Source organism: Neovison vison, chromosome 8 (assembly GCF_020171115.1).
Source record: "Neovison vison isolate M4711 chromosome 8, ASM_NN_V1, whole genome shotgun sequence".
NCBI lineage: Eukaryota > Metazoa > Chordata > Mammalia > Carnivora > Mustelidae > Neogale > Neogale vison.
Genome location: NC_058098.1, coordinates 84241692 through 84259113, shown reverse-complemented (window position 1 = coordinate 84259113; position 17422 = coordinate 84241692). Strand labels below are relative to the sequence as shown.

At 44.3% G+C, this 17422-nt stretch overlaps 1 protein-coding gene across 3 annotated transcripts in view; it reads right to left on the bottom strand.

The window, feature by feature from the left end:
- Window positions 1-17422, bottom strand: part of B3GNT2 (UDP-GlcNAc:betaGal beta-1,3-N-acetylglucosaminyltransferase 2) — a 65847-nt gene that overhangs the window by 8624 nt on the left and 39801 nt on the right. The gene's annotated exons all lie outside the window — the stretch shown is intronic.

Below are 17422 nucleotides of genomic sequence, written 5' to 3'. Positions count from 1 at the left end.
GACAGAGCCAGCCAACACACCTGGCCTGACCCAAAACCTGTGCTTGGCACGGCCCTGCAGTATTGACAAGGTTACAAAGAAAGGCAGGACTTTCTTGTGACCATTACATAAGATGAGCAGCCACCCCTGTCCAGTCAGGCTGAGGCAAGGAGGCTGGAAATCCAATCTCTTAGTTCAACCATGGTAAGGGCTAGCAGCCTTTGTATCCAGGAGTTCCTGCTTCCTGCTCACCCTCCCCCACAAATCAGACACACAAATCCTCAAGGGGGAAAGAGCCCAAGCCCACTGCCATCCCACGAGAGCGGGGAAAACATGTCTGTACACACTTTGGAGAACGGGCACATCCTTCCACAGACCACTTCTCTCCCCCACCCTCCAGGATCCTGGGGAGAGTGGCTTTCCTAAATCTTTATCTCCCAGGCTGCTCCCATCTGTTGCCTGGTCCCTGCCAGACCTTTCCAGGCTCTGCTCTGATAAACAGAGACAGGGACAGTTTGCAGCTAAGCGGTTCTGGGGGAGAGAACAGCTTTGAGCACTGATGCAGACAGTGGGGTGATCAGGGTATGAGGGAAGCAGCTCAGTGGGACCGGAAGAGTTGGGCCATACCTAGAACCTGTTCCTTCATAGTAGCAAGAAGCCCGGCCTGGGTCCTTGACAGGGCTGGGAAGGCAAGCCCAGGACTTCCCCCTTAACCTCCCCTAGAAGCTGACACAGAGAGAGGACATGCATGTATCTCTGATGTTGCATTCTAATCTCTAAGTCAAGCAACAACTACTAGCTACATGCAAGGGATTTGGTTCATAGTCATTAGTATGAGTATTAGTACTTAAAAGGGAAAAGAACATATAATGAATCTGCTCACCCACACACCCCTTCAGGCAACATTATACATGAAAGTGTCTGGCAGGACATGTTCTCGTCCCCAACTGATTATAGTTCCCCAAAGCCCAGCATGGCTGATGTTCTCAAGTAGTATTTAGCACTTAAGATAAAATTATCACTAAGTTCCTTCTTCAAATAAACATGCACAGAACTTTCAGAAAAGGGGAAAGAAGAAAATTTAGCAAATGATGACAGGGAATTAATCCTCCCAGAGGCCATCTTGACCCTGCCTTCAGTCAAACTGACAAGAGTTTTAGATGTTTAGTGTAAAAGAGTATGGAGTGATAAAACAAGCCTAGTAGATGTTTGAGGATAGAAATGTTGCAGATCCATTTTCATTTTGAAGGTCAGCCAGGCATCTGGAGTCAGCCCAGAATTAAATTCTGGTTACATTACCCTCTAACTGTGTGACCTTGGGCAAGTTACTTGACTTCTCTGAGTCTGTATCCTCATTTGTAAATTGGGGAAGATATAACATACCATTCCAATCTGTTGTCTACCACTCAATGGACATTCAGTAGTTCTCCTTCAAGGGTTCTGATTCTTCCAACACTAAGCACATTTCTCAAGTTTTGTCGCTCACTGCGCCTTTTATAAATTCTCCCTCTCTAGAAACCCATCTACCCACTATCTTAAACATCACCTCCAAAAGTAAGACCACAGGTTGACCCACTTAACTCCAAATATTAGCCACTAAATGTTTTGTAGGGTCCCTCTTCCTAGGTCCCCTATTTGTAATGGGCCAATTTCACAGGCACCTGGATGTACACCCCAGAATTACTCTGAACTGTTGCTTCACCATGCTCTCCCTGTCCAACCAGCAGCCGAATCTTGTGTTCCATGTGACACACATCTCCTCGTCACCTCTCCTCTATTCTATCCAGGCTCAGCCACACTGGCTACTGTGACAGCCTACTGCCTTACTTCCCAGCAGACTCCCAAATACAGCGTCTTCCCCAACTACTCAGTCTTTAGTCCCCTGTGCACACATGCTCTCCCTGCTCATGCTGTCCCTCCCCTCCGCCCCGTTTGGTCTGACAACCACCGGCAGGCTACTGCTCGCTCAAAGCGTTAACCACTTGTGTTGTCTTCTAAAGCTCCTCTCCATAGAGCTCAGGGCCTCATGGCCTCTTCCCCTCTTCTACAAGGTCTCCTGCCCAATGATATGCCCCAGCCTAAACACCAGCCTCAGTCCTCTCACTCACATGCCCTTCTGGTCCCAGCCAGGGCACATCATAATGATTCGGGCTTCTCTCCACCATCTCCAGCCAACATCCCCCTCTCCACACCATCCACACTTGGAACACGTAAACACAGCAAACACATTTCTCTTCCAGAAAACTCGGCTTTGCTCTGCCATCTGTAGAGTGCCTTCCTTTTGCTAGGCCTTCGAACATCTACTCCTTTCAAACAAATTCATTCCAATGTCATATCCTGGGTAGTGCACCCAGCTCCCAAAGGTTAGGGCATCCTCTCCTGATTATGCTGGCCTGACCTGGGCATAGTCCATAATCGAGGTCTTCACACGATACCACCATTACCCCAGCACATGGCACCTGAGAGTCATTCTGCATTTGCTAAATGGACAGATATTTTGGTCATCTGGTCAAGTTCATTGAATACAGTGAGATAGTCAGTAGGAACAGGATTGAAAACATATACACTTTTTCTCCAGAGTGTATATGACACTGGAAAATCACTTACTTAGTGCTGGCAAATGACACACACACATATTTACATAAATTCCCCTTTTCAAAGTACAATAGAAAAAGATTTAAAGGATTTTTTTCTAGTGTTGAGAGAGATGAATTTCAGGAGTAGTGAGTCTGTATTAAATCTAGGAGTTTGGGGACAGGATCTGAAGCAGTAAATGGGGATGGACACTATGGCCCAGGCCCTCATTTCCCACAGTCAGCCCAGACCCACCAAAGGCAACACACTTGGGTGTGCTTTGACTGGGCGTGCCCTATATGCAGGGAGTGCACATGCTTCCAGGTGAGGGCTCCGCCTCTCCTCTTGCAGCAGACCCCACCTCTGTCCTATCCCCAAATAGGGGAGCCTCCACACCTCCTTCCTGGCAAGGGGAGGACCTTGAGCAACTGCTACCCCCATCAAGACCATGACAATACAGGCCCAGGGCAAACATGCCTCAAGAAAGGAAGGGCCTTCGCACAGACGTAAAATCCAAGGGGTACCCACTTCCCTAAGGTGGGCTATCATCTTAGAAAAGAAATGCTGGAAGGCAGGCAGTTGTTTCCTATGGATTTGTTTTGTTTTGTTTTGTTTTGAGAAAGAGAGAGAATCTTAAGCAGGCTCTTTGCCCAGTGCAGAGTCCTATGCGGGGCTTAATCTCATGACCCTGAGAGATCATGACCTGAGCCAAAATCAAGAGTTGGATGCTTAACTGACTGAGCCACCCAGGTACCCCATTCCTATGGAGCTTAATGTGTGTTGGAAGCCCATGTTAAGAGATGTACATGGCTATGCCTTGGTAAGTGTTTCCACTCCAAGCTCCGGGACCTACGTACAAACAGTACAGTCTGGCAGGCTCTTAACAGCCCTTCAGAGAAACCCTGAGATTTCTCTCTGATCCATCCTTCTGTTTGCTTAGTGGGGTTACATGGGATGTACTTCAGTCTGGGTCCAACCAGGAGGCAGAAATCACACAGTAATTTAAGCACCAGTTTCAGAACCTGGTGAGTAACTATAAAGATGGAATAGAATTCTAACAAGTAAGCTTTGGCAGATGAAAAGTACCGGAAAAAGGACAAACGCAGAAGAAATGTTCAGAGCTTATTTGAGAAGGTATGGAGGGCAGAAAAGTTCCTGCATTCCCAGGCCAGAGACAGGCCAGTGCCCAGGAAAGCAGGAACAACTCTCTGGGGTGCAGTCACAAAGCCTGGAATACACAGGTCCCCATCAGGAAAATAAGAGAAAACAAGTTGTAGAAACTGCTGGGTGGGCATGCAGAGGGAGTCACCACGCACAGGGAGTCAAGGGTGCTGCCAGAACCAGGCAGTGGGGGGACCCCCTTGTATTGCAGGTTAGCATGTCAATGTATGGCTGAGACAGGGCCAGCTTGTGGCCACAGCCTGGCACAAAGATCAGGTGGCCAGCTCACTAAATGGCCAGGGTTTGGGGGCTCCAGTATGAATATACATGGGGCTAACAAGCAGGGGCAGAGAAGCAGTGACCTCGGGTGAGCCCAGGCTCCCCCAGTCCAGCACTGCTGCCAGAGTTGGAAAAAGCCATGACCCCCCTACAGGTCCCTAGGAGTACAGTACAGCAGGTTCTACCAGAACCCGGTTCCAGACCAGGAAGGAAACCCCATACTTCTGCAACATCCTCTTCAGAGCCTTCACTTACAGAAGGTGAAGGTAAAACATCTGAAGTCCCTGATCCATTTTCATGTATCAGGCAACACGGGGTGAATTCGGAGCTGAGATGCAACAGTCAAAAACTGGCCCAAGTTCTCCATCTGTTAAGTCACCAACGCAACTTCATCTCCAAGCATACTTTTTTCTGAGTCTGAAGTCAGGAGGAAAGGGTTATTATAAAACATGGATCTGATACAGTGAATATATGTAACTGCCCATTAGCGGACAGCAGAGGTGAAGGCAGGACCTGAAGGGGCACAGGGTGTCTGCAGGCAGAGGTAACCCAGCCAGTCTGTGGGCTTGGAGGACACACTAGGAAGAGGAAGTGAGTGCTGGTGGGCCCAGGGCCTCTACCCAGAAGAAGAGGACTGGTATCTGTGCCTCACTGAACAAGCGCAGCCACCAGAGAGGCTGCTGGAATGTGTTCTCTTTCTTTCACAGGCCCTCTATGTAAGAAAATAAAGAAAAGCAAATGGATTAAATTATACAGGAATATAAAATAAGGGACAATGAAAAACTCCAAACAGATGTCTGTGTTGACAACAAACACAGCTGGCTCATGAATTCACTGAGATTTTTAGTTTCAGTGGGAGAGGGAGGGGACAGAGGGAGAGAGAATCCTCAGTAGGCTCCGCACCCAGCACAGAGCCTGACGTGGGCCTTGATCCCATGACCCTGGGACCATGACCTAAGCCGAAAGCCGAAATCAAGTCAGATACTTAATGAACTGAGCCACCCAGGTGCCCCACTGAGATTTAATTTCTGTAAAGCAGATTTAGTTCACAGAGGAAAGAGCATGATCTGAGCAGTCTGTCTCCTATCAGCAGAGCTCTCGTGCATCTCTGCTGGGACACAGGCATTTGTTCTGGCTTGTCAATCAATCATCACTAATGAGTTGTTAGTGATTTTCCATATAACCAAAAAAAACTGATTAAGGACCTCATAAATGCATCTTTTTTGTCTTATTATTTCCTTTGGGAAACTACAGAGAGAAAGTAAACAATCCAATTATTCTCCTTTCCTCCCCTTCCATCCCCCACCAAAAAGAAAGGCCAGATTGGTTTATCTTCACCACACACCCAAGAACACGGAGCTACCCATGTGTTGACTGTGGACGCTGTCCTTCTTTCTATCTTTACAAAGAAAGCCTATCTCCCTGTTTTAATTTACACTGTTCTTTTCACATGCTTCCTTCCTGATTTTCCTACTCTTCATGCCCTTTCCCGTTTTTCTATGTCGGTGGTTCTCCTCTCACTTAATCTTCACAAGCTTGAAAGTATGAAGCAATTAGTCTGAGGTTATGGAGCTAATCTGCGTGGAGCCAGCATTTGGACCCTGGACCCTGACCCCAAGACTAAGCTCTCACTCTTTCTACCACCTAATGTTGTAGCTCAAGATTTCTAGAATCCCCAGATAAAGCTGGACTTAAAAAAAAAAAAAACAATTTAGGAATGAAAATCTCAATCAGCATGAGAAAGGAATCCTGTAGACAGAATCCCATGCTGAGAACTGTTCACCGGTTCATGGTTCACGGTGCCGGAAGTCCTGGTCTGGTAAGGCAGGTGCCTTCCCAACCAGAGTTGGAGTCCCTGCAGGTGAGGGTCAGGTACTATCCACACTAAAGAACGAGAGACAGGGGCCTAAACTGGCCTAATCACAAACTCACCCAGGCAAACCCCTTTGTGAGATCTGTTTACACAGAGAAAATGTTGCCTTTTCATCCCAGCAGCACAGCCTGAAGTGAAGGATCCCAGCATGGCCCTGTACCCTGCTCCAGGTTGGTGCAGAGCTGGCCTGGAAGTCAGGAGAGGAGAAGACCCCAGCCCATGTCAGAAAAGATGACCAGAGAGTAAGCGTTGGCCACAAACCGTATCATCTCACCCTTTCACTGGTTTTCTCCATCACAAGCACACACACTCCAGCACACAGATCACAGGCCAAGCTTATTATCAAAAAGAAGCCATAAGGATTTCCTCTCCAGGGACTGATAGCTCATCTATGCCAATCACCTCATTTGCAGAAGAGGAAACCAAGGTACCAGGAGGCCCAGAGTCTTAGCAGATGCCCCGCCAAGGGCATAATCAGGACAGTGAGTCCAGCAGTGAGAATCACTGTTAGTGACAAAGTCTTTTCCTCAGTCTGCAGCTTCGATTCTAGGCCTTCAACATAAATAACAAAAGAGGCCCGCTGCTCCAGCACTGCCCAGAGGGGCACCCTTCCTGAACCCCTCCTCTCCTGGGTGTGTTTGTATTACTTCCCCTTTGCTGCTGGAACACCTAACACACCTATTTATCTGACTTATCCGCTTGTTGTTAACAAGTCTGACACACCCACAGGATGTGGGGGGCCTCAAGGACAGGGACTGGGCCATATCCACATGCATTTCTGTATCTCTTGTGTCTGCTGCTCAAACAATATAATGAGTCTGAAGACGTAAAAGGGGAGGAGCAATAAAGAAACAAGGACTAACTAAAATGTTTCTTTTTTTATCTTTTTGATCAAGAGTACACACAACTCTAAACAAGTCATTGTTGAATAATTTCACACACAGGCCATCCATCTCTAGCCCCCCCACCCCAGAGTCCCATACCTGGCCCCTGGCTATTTGTTAGTCTAGGCCATTCCTCTTCCCAAGGGTCCTACGCTTTTTCCAATTCCAGTGCCTTCCCCCTCAGTGTCTCACCCCTCAGCCATCAGGAAGCATTAATGGTTGTCATCTCCATGCAGTACATAACCTAAAGACATCTCAGGAAACAGTCTAATATGATTAAATAAATCTATAAAGAAACATGGGCCCAAGGGTTGGAAGGCAATTACAAACTAATAAAAATGCACAAGCATAAATTATAGTACTGGACTAGAAAAGAATCCCATTATATAAACTAAGTTATCAAAATGACCTTGTATAAATGCTTCTGGAAATAAGTAGGCCATCAGCATGGCTTGGTGTAAAAAGATAGGGAATGGAGGAGGTAATTTGGTGCCTGCTATGTGGGCTCCGTTTGTCTACAGACACTTACACGGAAAAGCTGATGAAATCAGTAAGAGAGAATATTTTCATAGAAGTACTGGAAAAGAGATTACTGTCATTTTTACATAGTCAAAATACAGGCAAGTTTTACCTAAAGACCAACATGTTAACAAAATTAAAAGCTGAATATCGTCAAAGTTTTATTTAAAATTGACTTTCAAAATTACGTCATACCCCCACCACTTAATTCCGTGGGTTGTGATAATTGACCACAAAAAGTTGTAGAACTTTTTTATTTTATTTTTATTTATCTATGTCACTTCCCACAAGCTCCACAGATAAACTTTGGAAGCAACCACTGCCCTTCCCAATTTTATTAAATTATATTTGGCAGTTTTTGACTCTATGAAATGTAGACTTTGAGAGCATGTCCATCAATTTCCTGCAAAATAAGATTTTCCATTTGTCTTCCTTCTAAAATAAAAATATAACCTCCCCAAGTCAAGAAAATATTGTTTGAACATGCTGCAAACTGAAATTGCACATAGCGTCTTAAACTCCTTTTGTAACTTTAATATTTAAATCAACACCAATGGCATTCATTACCTTAAATGAGTTAATAAACTGCCTTGGGAAGTCTCCATTTCTTGGCTGTTAGGATGAAGGTTCCCAGGGACACGTTTTCGTGAAGAGCACGTACTCTTCGTTACAACGAAGGTGCCACTGAGGAGCATGAGGTACCATGCCTCAGCCTCAGCCTCCAGAACTCCAGTCATACCCATTTAGAGTCCCTTAAAGGCGCAGCCTTGAGTTAACTGCCTGACTCACTGTTCTGAAAACATGCATGAAAGTCATAAAAAGTTGTGTAGAATTGGCATGTGCAGAGATTTAAATCATGTTATACTAAAATCTAAGGACTCAACACAGCTAATACCTTGCGGGGGGTGGGGAGACAAGAAATGAAGGAATGCGACGGAGGTAGCACAGGGAGACTCCTTATAACAAGACTAACAAGCGCAAGGACGGAGGGCCTGTCCATGTGCCAGTAAGCATGCCAAGGTCCCAACTGGGTACTCAGTCGTGTGAAATAGTTCCTGAGGTATCCTCATTTTACAGTTAAGTCAACTGCTTCCAAACCTGGCCCGAGGTTCCCAAGATGGACAGTGAAGGGAAGGAGAGTGGCAGGAACTGGGATGCCGAATGGGTTCCCATCCCTGTTGCTACTAAACTTGAAGACAAGCATGGAGCTGCGTGGTGGGCACAGTCAGGGTACAGGGGAGGTAGGCACCCCCATCCTCATTAAGCACTCTCACAAAGACCTGATCCTAGATCCAAGTATGCTACTTTCCTAATCCCATCCCAGAGAACTCCCAAGCACCTGCACCCCATAGAAACAACCCCTGTCCTCCCCTCCCCCACCTTTGCTTCATGGCCATTCTCCAGCTTCTCAATCCTAGCCTCATCCTCGAAGACCCGGGTTCAAGTGCCACAGCCTCCATCAGGAGGACAACCTCTACTCCGTCAGTGCCCTGTACTGAATCTTCCCTGCCAGTACTCAGGGTTCCCCCAAAACTGGACCTCTCAAAAGGAATGCCAAGAGCTAGTTACTCAGAACCTACCCCTCACCCCCAGCAATGCTTCCCAGCCAGAACGGTTCCAGGTGAGCCAAGATCCCACTCTCCTCAGCCTTGGGGGAGTGGAACCAAGACACCCCCCGCCATGTGCTGTAACTGAGAGATGAAAGCATTCCAATCCAAGTGCCAGCCACCGCTCCTCACACGTGCCGAGTACCCAATTCAACGGGCCTCTCCCTAGGATGCCACCTCTCCTCAAGTCAGGGACCATCCTCATCCCAGAAGACAACCGGTCTAGTGACGAGTGACCCTGGGGTGGCAACTTCAAAATGGGGTACCAAACAAGCAAACTGCCCCCGCCCCAGTTCCCTTCTCCTAGACTCCTTTCCCTTTCCTGACTCTTTTTCCCCTCCTCACATGGCAAATTTCAAGTCACTAAAAGCTTAAGGATTGTTTTTAAGTTGCTTTTTCAAGTTATCAAAATAAATCTTATAGACTGAAAATATACATCCTCAAAATGGACATTTTGGCCTTTTATCCAGATGTTCTATTAAAAAGGGGCTGTCTGACCAGGATGTATGTCCACATATTTGAAGAGATGAAATGGGAACACTTCTTTCTTTGGCCACCTGCCAAGAAAAATTTATGTTGCCAAAATAAAAGAGATTATGTTTGCTCAACATATGAACTAAGGACAGAGCCGCTTAGAAACCGGGCCTCTTTTACCAAGCAGCTTAAATCATGTAATTTTAAATATGTCTGTGAATGTCACCTTCGCTATTACCTACTTGGAAATATCAGGGGCTGTAGCCATCTGTGATCGCCCAGTGTCCACCCTCTGCTCACCTCTCCCTCTCCATGGGAAGTCCGAACACCCCCATAGTTTCTGTTTCTCCAACTGGTGACCCGGAGGTCCACCAGGATGTGTCCTCCCACTCAGGGTGGTGCCCACACAGCCTCCTACTCATGTGTGGGGTAGGGACGAAAACAAAGTGGGCATCATGCTGACACCAGTGGCAGCCACCTGAGGCTTCATCCTATACCTCTCTCTATCTGTACCTGTTTGAAAATTTCCATTAGAAAGAGGATTTTTTTTTTTTTAAAGGATCCATCAAAACCTTAAGGAAAAAAATTTAAAAGAGACAAACATTCGGTTAAAAATAGGAGTATTCATGAGAGATATTTTAAGTTCATTTGAAGAAAATAATTCCTTATGTGGTGAAGAGAAGAAAAATAAAACGGCTGCATCTCATTTACTTTAAGAATAAAAGCTACATAAGTTCCTTTTAAACAAACATCAAATTCAGCCATAAGATAATAAATCTAAAATATATTTTGTTAGTTCCAAATGTTAAATATTCAGAAAAGATGGTATTTGTAACCAACCCAATTAGACCCTTGCAATGCTAAATAAATATATTTGATTCTGCAAATATCACTAGGCTTCCCAGCGAATAATCTAGAGCTAGACTTGAAGGTTTTTTTTGTTTTGTTTTGTTTGTTTTAACATAACTGTATTACTCTCTGATCAGGACTCAAAAAAGAAGCACTTCAGAGAAGCATCTGGATGTTAAGTGCTTTCCAAAGAAAATAAAAAACAACATAATTCTGAAGCACAAATTAAAAACCTTAGCAAGTTTATGCTCCATAGAAATAACCTTACTGGAGTGTTAACACTTTCATATTCATGACTGCATTGGATTTAAACAATCAACATGTGAGGATGGCTGTGCAGGTTTTTCCCTATTTTGCGGGGGTGGGGGAGGCAACAGAAGCCAAGAGGGTTGCCATGGTTACAAAGGGTTTTTTTTGTTTTTTTGTTTTTTGTTTTTTTAAAGTCAGCTCTTAGCACCAAAATCTACTTCAAGTTCTCCACAAGGACCACTCTCCCCTTTCCAGTAAGTCACTCCCCAGCCCTCATAAGATTACCGTGCCCTGGGACAGCACTGTATGCTCCCCTGGGGTCCAGTATCAAGGGCGGATCTCCATTCTTCACCTTCAAAGCTCTCCCTCCTCCCAGTAGCTCCAAGCACAAGGCCCTCTTTCCCTTCTCTGTCAACACCCTGAAAAGGTTCTGCTCCTTGTCATGCCCAGACCTTTCTAATTCCCTTCATCCTCTAGAATCTTCCTAGCCCTTGACCTCTTCTGACTTCCCAGGGCATCTAACACTGACCCCATCCCAAATTCAAGACCACTGAACCCGGATTCTCTTCCTTGTTCTCCTGCATCTTCACAGCTTTGCTCCTGGCCTCATGCCCCCACATGGGTGCTCTCCCCAGTTTTGGGCTCAAGCTTACTCCTGGGTCTTCCCTTGCTCCCATCCCCTGAACCCTCTGAGACACCACTACAACTTCCAATGTTCCAAATGTTAAAAAGATTCCCAGCATACCTATATCCGTAGATCATCCCCTTCACACTTACCTGTACTGGTTTCCAAACCCCATCCCACAAACATTAGTCCTCTTATTGCTCACTCTCTTTCAAATAAATCAAATACATACACTTCTATCCTGCACCATCCCTGGCCTGGTTTTTGGGCACCCAGTTTTCCCCCAGAAAGTGACCGAATTCAACAAGAACCAAGCACCTGTGCTAACTGTGCAGTGTTTAAAACAGACAACCAAGAATTAAGTTACATGGCCAATCATTATACAGTTGGCAAGAACTCAGACAAAACATAAAGGACAGCACAGATGATAAGGGTAAGAACAAGGTGGCAGGAGTGGGGCAGGAAGAGGAAACAGCCATTGCAAATGCCAGCAGCAGGAGAGCGCAGAGACCAGAGTGGCTACAGTCAATTGAACCAAGGGCCCGGGAGGTGACAGAAGGTCCCTGCCTTTAGTCTGACTTCAGTCTGAGAGGAAGAGCTACTGGAGGTTTCTGAGCAGAGAAGTTTACAAAGTAATTTCAGTTTGTACATATTCCTCCACATTCTTTCAGAGAAGAGACTGCTGAGGGGCAATGGGAAATACTCCTCCATCAGGAGGCTGTAAAATGACACAGGGCCATGAACACGCCAGCCTTGCATCTACCTATCAGGCTCAAGCTCACTTTCCTAAATGCAAGTCTGATCCTGACATGTCTCTGCATCCCCTCTGCAGGAATGTTCCATGGCTCCCACGACCTCCATGCCTATCTAGTGCCATCTGATGCATGGTCACTGGGGTTACACCATGTCCTACTACCCCTTCCTAAACACCCTGACCTCCAAACCAGCAGGATCACCTGCTATTTCCCTGACTGCCACAAGTCTGCGATACCTGCCTCTGCCCTCCGAAAAGTTATTAATCCATCCGTTAGGGCTAAGCCCAAACACCAGTTTCTCAGGAGGCCTTTCTTGGCTGCCCCCCAAACTGCCCACTGCTTGCACCTCAACAAGAGCACCCTTTCATCAGTTCTGGGTTAGAGTTTCCAGAGACTGGTAACTCAAGGGCAGGACTGTGCCTGACCTATCTAGAACACACATGGGGCCAAGCACAGAGGCAGGCGTATAGTAAATGTTCAATTAATGCATGCTGGCTAAGTGAACAAAATGCTCATCTGATTATACAATGACTTGAGGTCTTAGGGGGAGGTGGTCCCAAGGACGGGTTTTCTCTCTCTACTACTGTAATCTGGAAGACTGGGGTCCTGATGGGGGGGGGTGTTGGGGGACTGCATGCCCAGCACTCCTGACAATGGTACAGTCACAAGTAGGGGCCACAGTGAGGATGGACTTGAACCCAAACCTTCAAAGCCTCATGCCCTCTCTGCCAGATATATCTCTAGGCAGGCCCACCCCACACAATCCATTTTAACTTTGCCTAAAGCATCAGCAATATGTTTTTCCTAAGCCTATTCTAGAGGTGTAAAGATATAGAGAAAAGAACCTAGAAGGACCCAAACCAAGTTAAGAGCAGTTACAGTGTTATTTTCCTTTACCTTACTTTGATTTTTCCCCCCCTAAATAAACACCATAAGAAAAAAAGTCTTCTAGAAAGAATGCCACAGGACCACCTGAGTTACAGTTAAAGAATAGCTCCAAAAATAGAAAGTATCCAAAAAGCCCACCAAAACCCTGGAAACATGAGACCACTGAATATATACTACTGCTTACAGTATATATAAGCTGCAAATGTTTTCAAAGGTTTGTCTGAGCATGCAATGGTCTGAGCCTAACAACTGGCCCTGTGCTTTCACTTCTGAAATAATTATTTCACAAAACACTGTGGATACCCCAGCCACTTACCATTCCCTCTTATTTAAACTCTTCCATAGATTTCATAATCAAGTATTAACAGTCACCAATGCATCCTAGCTTATACTTAGAAGCATCCTAGCTTATAGCTTATATACTTGCAGGAGACAGCAACTGATTGGCTCTGAACAGGACATTTCAATGACTGTCATTTCATGACTTACAAAGAAAATGTCAATTAAAAATAATAGGAGGGGCACCTGTGTGCTCAGTCCATTAAGCGTCTGACTTGATTTCTGCTTGATACTCTCTCCCCCTTTCCCTCTGTCCCACTCTGCATGCACTTGCCCTCTCTCTCTCCAAAATAAGTAAATAATTTTTAAAAATAATAGGAGATCAGTTATCAAGACATAATATGTCTTATTTAAGCTGAAAGCTACATCAACAATGAATCAACAAAGACTTGGCTTCTAACTTTCAGCAAAAGACCAACATAACTTTAAGAGTGGGGCGCCTGGGTGGCTCAGTGGGTTAAGCCGCTGCCTTTGGCTCGGGTCGTGGTCTCGGGGTCCTGGGATCGAGTCCCACATCGGGCTCTCTGCTCAGCAGGGAGCCTGCTTCCTCCTCCTTCTCTCTGCCTGCTTCTCTGCCTACTTGTAATCTCTCTCTGTCACATAAATAAATAAAATCTTTAAAAAAAAAAATGAAATAGCATATTAAAACAAGGAAGAGCTAATTGCTTTAGTTACCACTTTTTAAAAAGATTTATTTATTTATTCTGAAAGAGAGAGACAACACATGCATGAGTTGGAGGAGGGGGCAAAGAAAGAGAATCTCAAGCAGACTCCCTGCTGAGTGGGGCTCCATCTCACGACCCATGATATCATGACCTGAGCTGAAACCAAGAGTTAGACGCTAAACCGACTGAGCCCCGCCCCCAAGGCATCCCTTTAGTTAGTTAGCACCTTTGTAAAGAAATAAAAGGGGGACAAGGAAACCGCACTTCAAGCACAGTGCTAGATAATCTTCCTAGTAAATCTGAGATAAGAATTTCATCTCCCCCATTTCACAAATGAAGAAATTGAGGCTCAGAGAGGTTAAGTAACTTAGTCACAGTAACCACAGTCACATAATGGCAAAAACCAACTCAAAACCAGGTCTGTTTCACAAGACTATACACGGTATGATTCTGTAATTCCACTTCTATTAGGTTCAAGAGCAGGCAAAACCAATCTATATGAAAGGAGTCACATCTAAGATGATATGAAACTTCCCTCTACTGGGTGGATATTTACTAGAAGGGGCACAGGCACCTTCTGGGGCATGGAAAATGTTTAATTCTGGAGCGGGATGCTGGATGGACACTCAGGAGCTACACACAACATTAGAGCACTTCACACTTTACTGTATGCTACAGCTCAAGTTAAAGAAAAAAAACTTCCTCATCAGATGGACTCCAAGTTCATACTCTTAACCGCTAAACCACCACTCTGACAAAACCTGGCCACACTCTAGAATTGATTCCCTCAGATAATATTTTTTAAAAGTATTCTGGGAAGCAACGTACATCCTAATCACATCAGAGTGAAAACACTGGAACAATAAACCTGTTTTTAAATGCCACAGAATGAAAAGTAAAAAGTATCAACTTCCTGGCTACTGGGAATTTCCCCTCTGTAGCCACATCAGAATACAATTTTAAACCCTGCTCTAAAGGAATGTTCACAGATGCACAGAAAATAATTGTAACATCTATAGAAACACCTAACACTAAAATCACACAAAATATTTCAAGACATGGTATAACTTTATCAACAATGTTCTCAAAAGAAATTTGAATTTTGGGGCACCTGGCGGGCTCAGTCAGTAGAGCATGAGACTCTTGATCTCAGGGTTCTGAGTTTAAGCTCCACGTTAGGCACAGTGCCTACTTAAAAAAAAAAAAAAAAAAATTAAAGAAAATTTGAATTCTGTTACAAAAATTTAAAAAGTCAAGGAGACAAAGCTGATGGGCAAAGAACATAAAGTTCACAGCAGTGGCAACATACAATACATGCAAAATCTCAGCTCAGAGTTTTAACATACAGAAAACTGGTACAATTAACTTTTTCCAGCAGTAGTGTAATTGTACCACATATGCCCTAATAACAAATTCTCTGTCAAGTACAAGTTCTTCCCACTGAAGTTCTGTTCAGACTAGCAAAGCCTCATCACTAGGTGATGATGAAATCATTACATCAATTTTCTTGAAGTCTTATACCACACACATTATACCTCTTATTCGAACGGTAATTGCCTCTCCAGAGAGAGGAATTTATTCATCATACAATTTGCAGACATCTTTGGCAAGCACCTAGTTAACAGTTATCCCACCTTGAGGAGGAGTATGGGGGAGGAAAGAGCTGTTCCTACACACCTGTTGGCTGTATGTGCTGTGGTCCTTCCTGGGTACTTTTGATGATGTCAGCCAGGAAACCCAACTTTCAAATTGTCAGAGCCCAGTTTAATTCATGTTTTAACGTTCTGTATACACTAAAATTGCCAGGCAATTGATTGCAATGATTTTAGTTCCCTCTAAGCATCTTCATAAAAGACCCAAAGGCCTTTATGAGAATTTTCCAGGATTTATAACTTATACACTACAACTGGGCATGTTGCAATAGATTATATAACCAAGTATTATCCCAGGTGCAAGAATCTTAATGTTTATAAACGTAACCATTGGCATTTATTAATTGTCAAAGTCTTTAACAAACTGTCCAATAAAACTGTTCAAAAAATTAAGTAAAGTCAAATATTGTGGCTATTAAGCAAGTTAGAATGAAAAGCACTGACCCAGTACGTTAAGAACAGAGTACGCGTCAGGCACATTCACAGCACTGGTCAGGATCCCTGAATTATGGTTCAAAAACAAACAAACAAACAAAACAAAACAAAACAAACCAGCATTACCAGAAAACATAAAAACTTGAATTTTCAAAGTTCCTTTAAGAAACAATGGATTCATCTTTTTTCATATCCTGCATCAGCTAAAAAGCCTCATACATTTCTATCCAGAACATCCTAGCTTTGTACCAACAACACATCATGTAAAGCAGAATTATCCTTTTTTTTTTTTAGATTCTCTTCATTTCCTGATATAACTCCCTTTTTCCCAACGCATCTCTAAAAAAGGCACACATTTGGGGGCACCCGGGTGGCTTAGTCTGTTAAGTGTTTGCCTTCAGCTCAAGTCATGATCCCAAGATCCTGGGATGGAATCCTCTGTTTGTCCGTCAGTGAGTCCATCAGTCATTCAGTCCATCGGTTCACAAACTGGCAGGCTGCCTGCTCAGCAGGGAGTTTACTTCTCCCTCTCCCTCCCCCTGCTTGTGCTTCCTCTCTCATTCTCTCTCTCCCCAATAAAATAAAATTTAAATAATAATAATAAATTCAAATTAAAAAGGTACACATTTGAACAAATTGTATAACGAAAAATCAACCATGAATTATCAGTTCCACTTTCCTATTTTAGCAAAACTGCAGTATTTTAGAATTGGAGAAATCTAAATTGTGTTTTTTTTTAACAAGGAACTCTTCAAAACTACAAGCCATTACTCAGCTATCCATCAGAAACCCAGGGAAAAAATCATTAATTGTTACAAGCATATTATACTTATTTTCATGAAAAGGTTACTTCATTTCTTGGATTTTAAATTTATCTGCATCTGCCAAATCTGGCTGATTTCAGTTTCAGTCAGACCAATCTAAATGGTTCCCAGTTACTGCTTTTGGTAAAGGAAGTTGATGCCTAGAGGAACTTCCATACTGATTACACAATGACCACCACTCATTAAGTGCTTCTTAATTCCCATGATGCAGAGCCAGGAGTTTGACAAACATTATCCTATTTGTCCTCAAAAACAATCCTGCAGAGCAGGCACTTCCAAAATCCGTTATGGAAAATACGGCTGGGATGATCAACCTGCCCAAGGTCACAGAATCGTATGTGGCAGATTCAAGACCAGTGAACAGTGAGGGTGGGAACTTGGAACTTTTATGGAGAATCAGGCCTTTCATCAACACACATGAAATTAAGAGCAGTGAGCCCCTGCTGCTGGGAGATAGCCAAGGGGAAAGCAGTATTTCAAAATTAACAAGTTATTTCAAACGTTAGAGCCAAAGATACAGACATTCACAAAGCTGGGCAGAGGGATAGGTTTACCCCTGTAGAGAATTCTATAGTGTTCTGTACTTCCCTGGTCTTAAAATCTAATCTAAGAGACCAGGGACTGTGTGGTAACACTCTCCCAAATTCCACCAGGCTTAATAACCTCTATTCAAAAGAAAGAGAAGTGAGAACTAGGGCAGTGGGAAGAAATGATCGCCCAAGCCTGTCCTCCCACCAGGGTAAGCTGTCAGATACGCATGGGCTCAACCAGGAGACAGCTGGGCTCGGGAG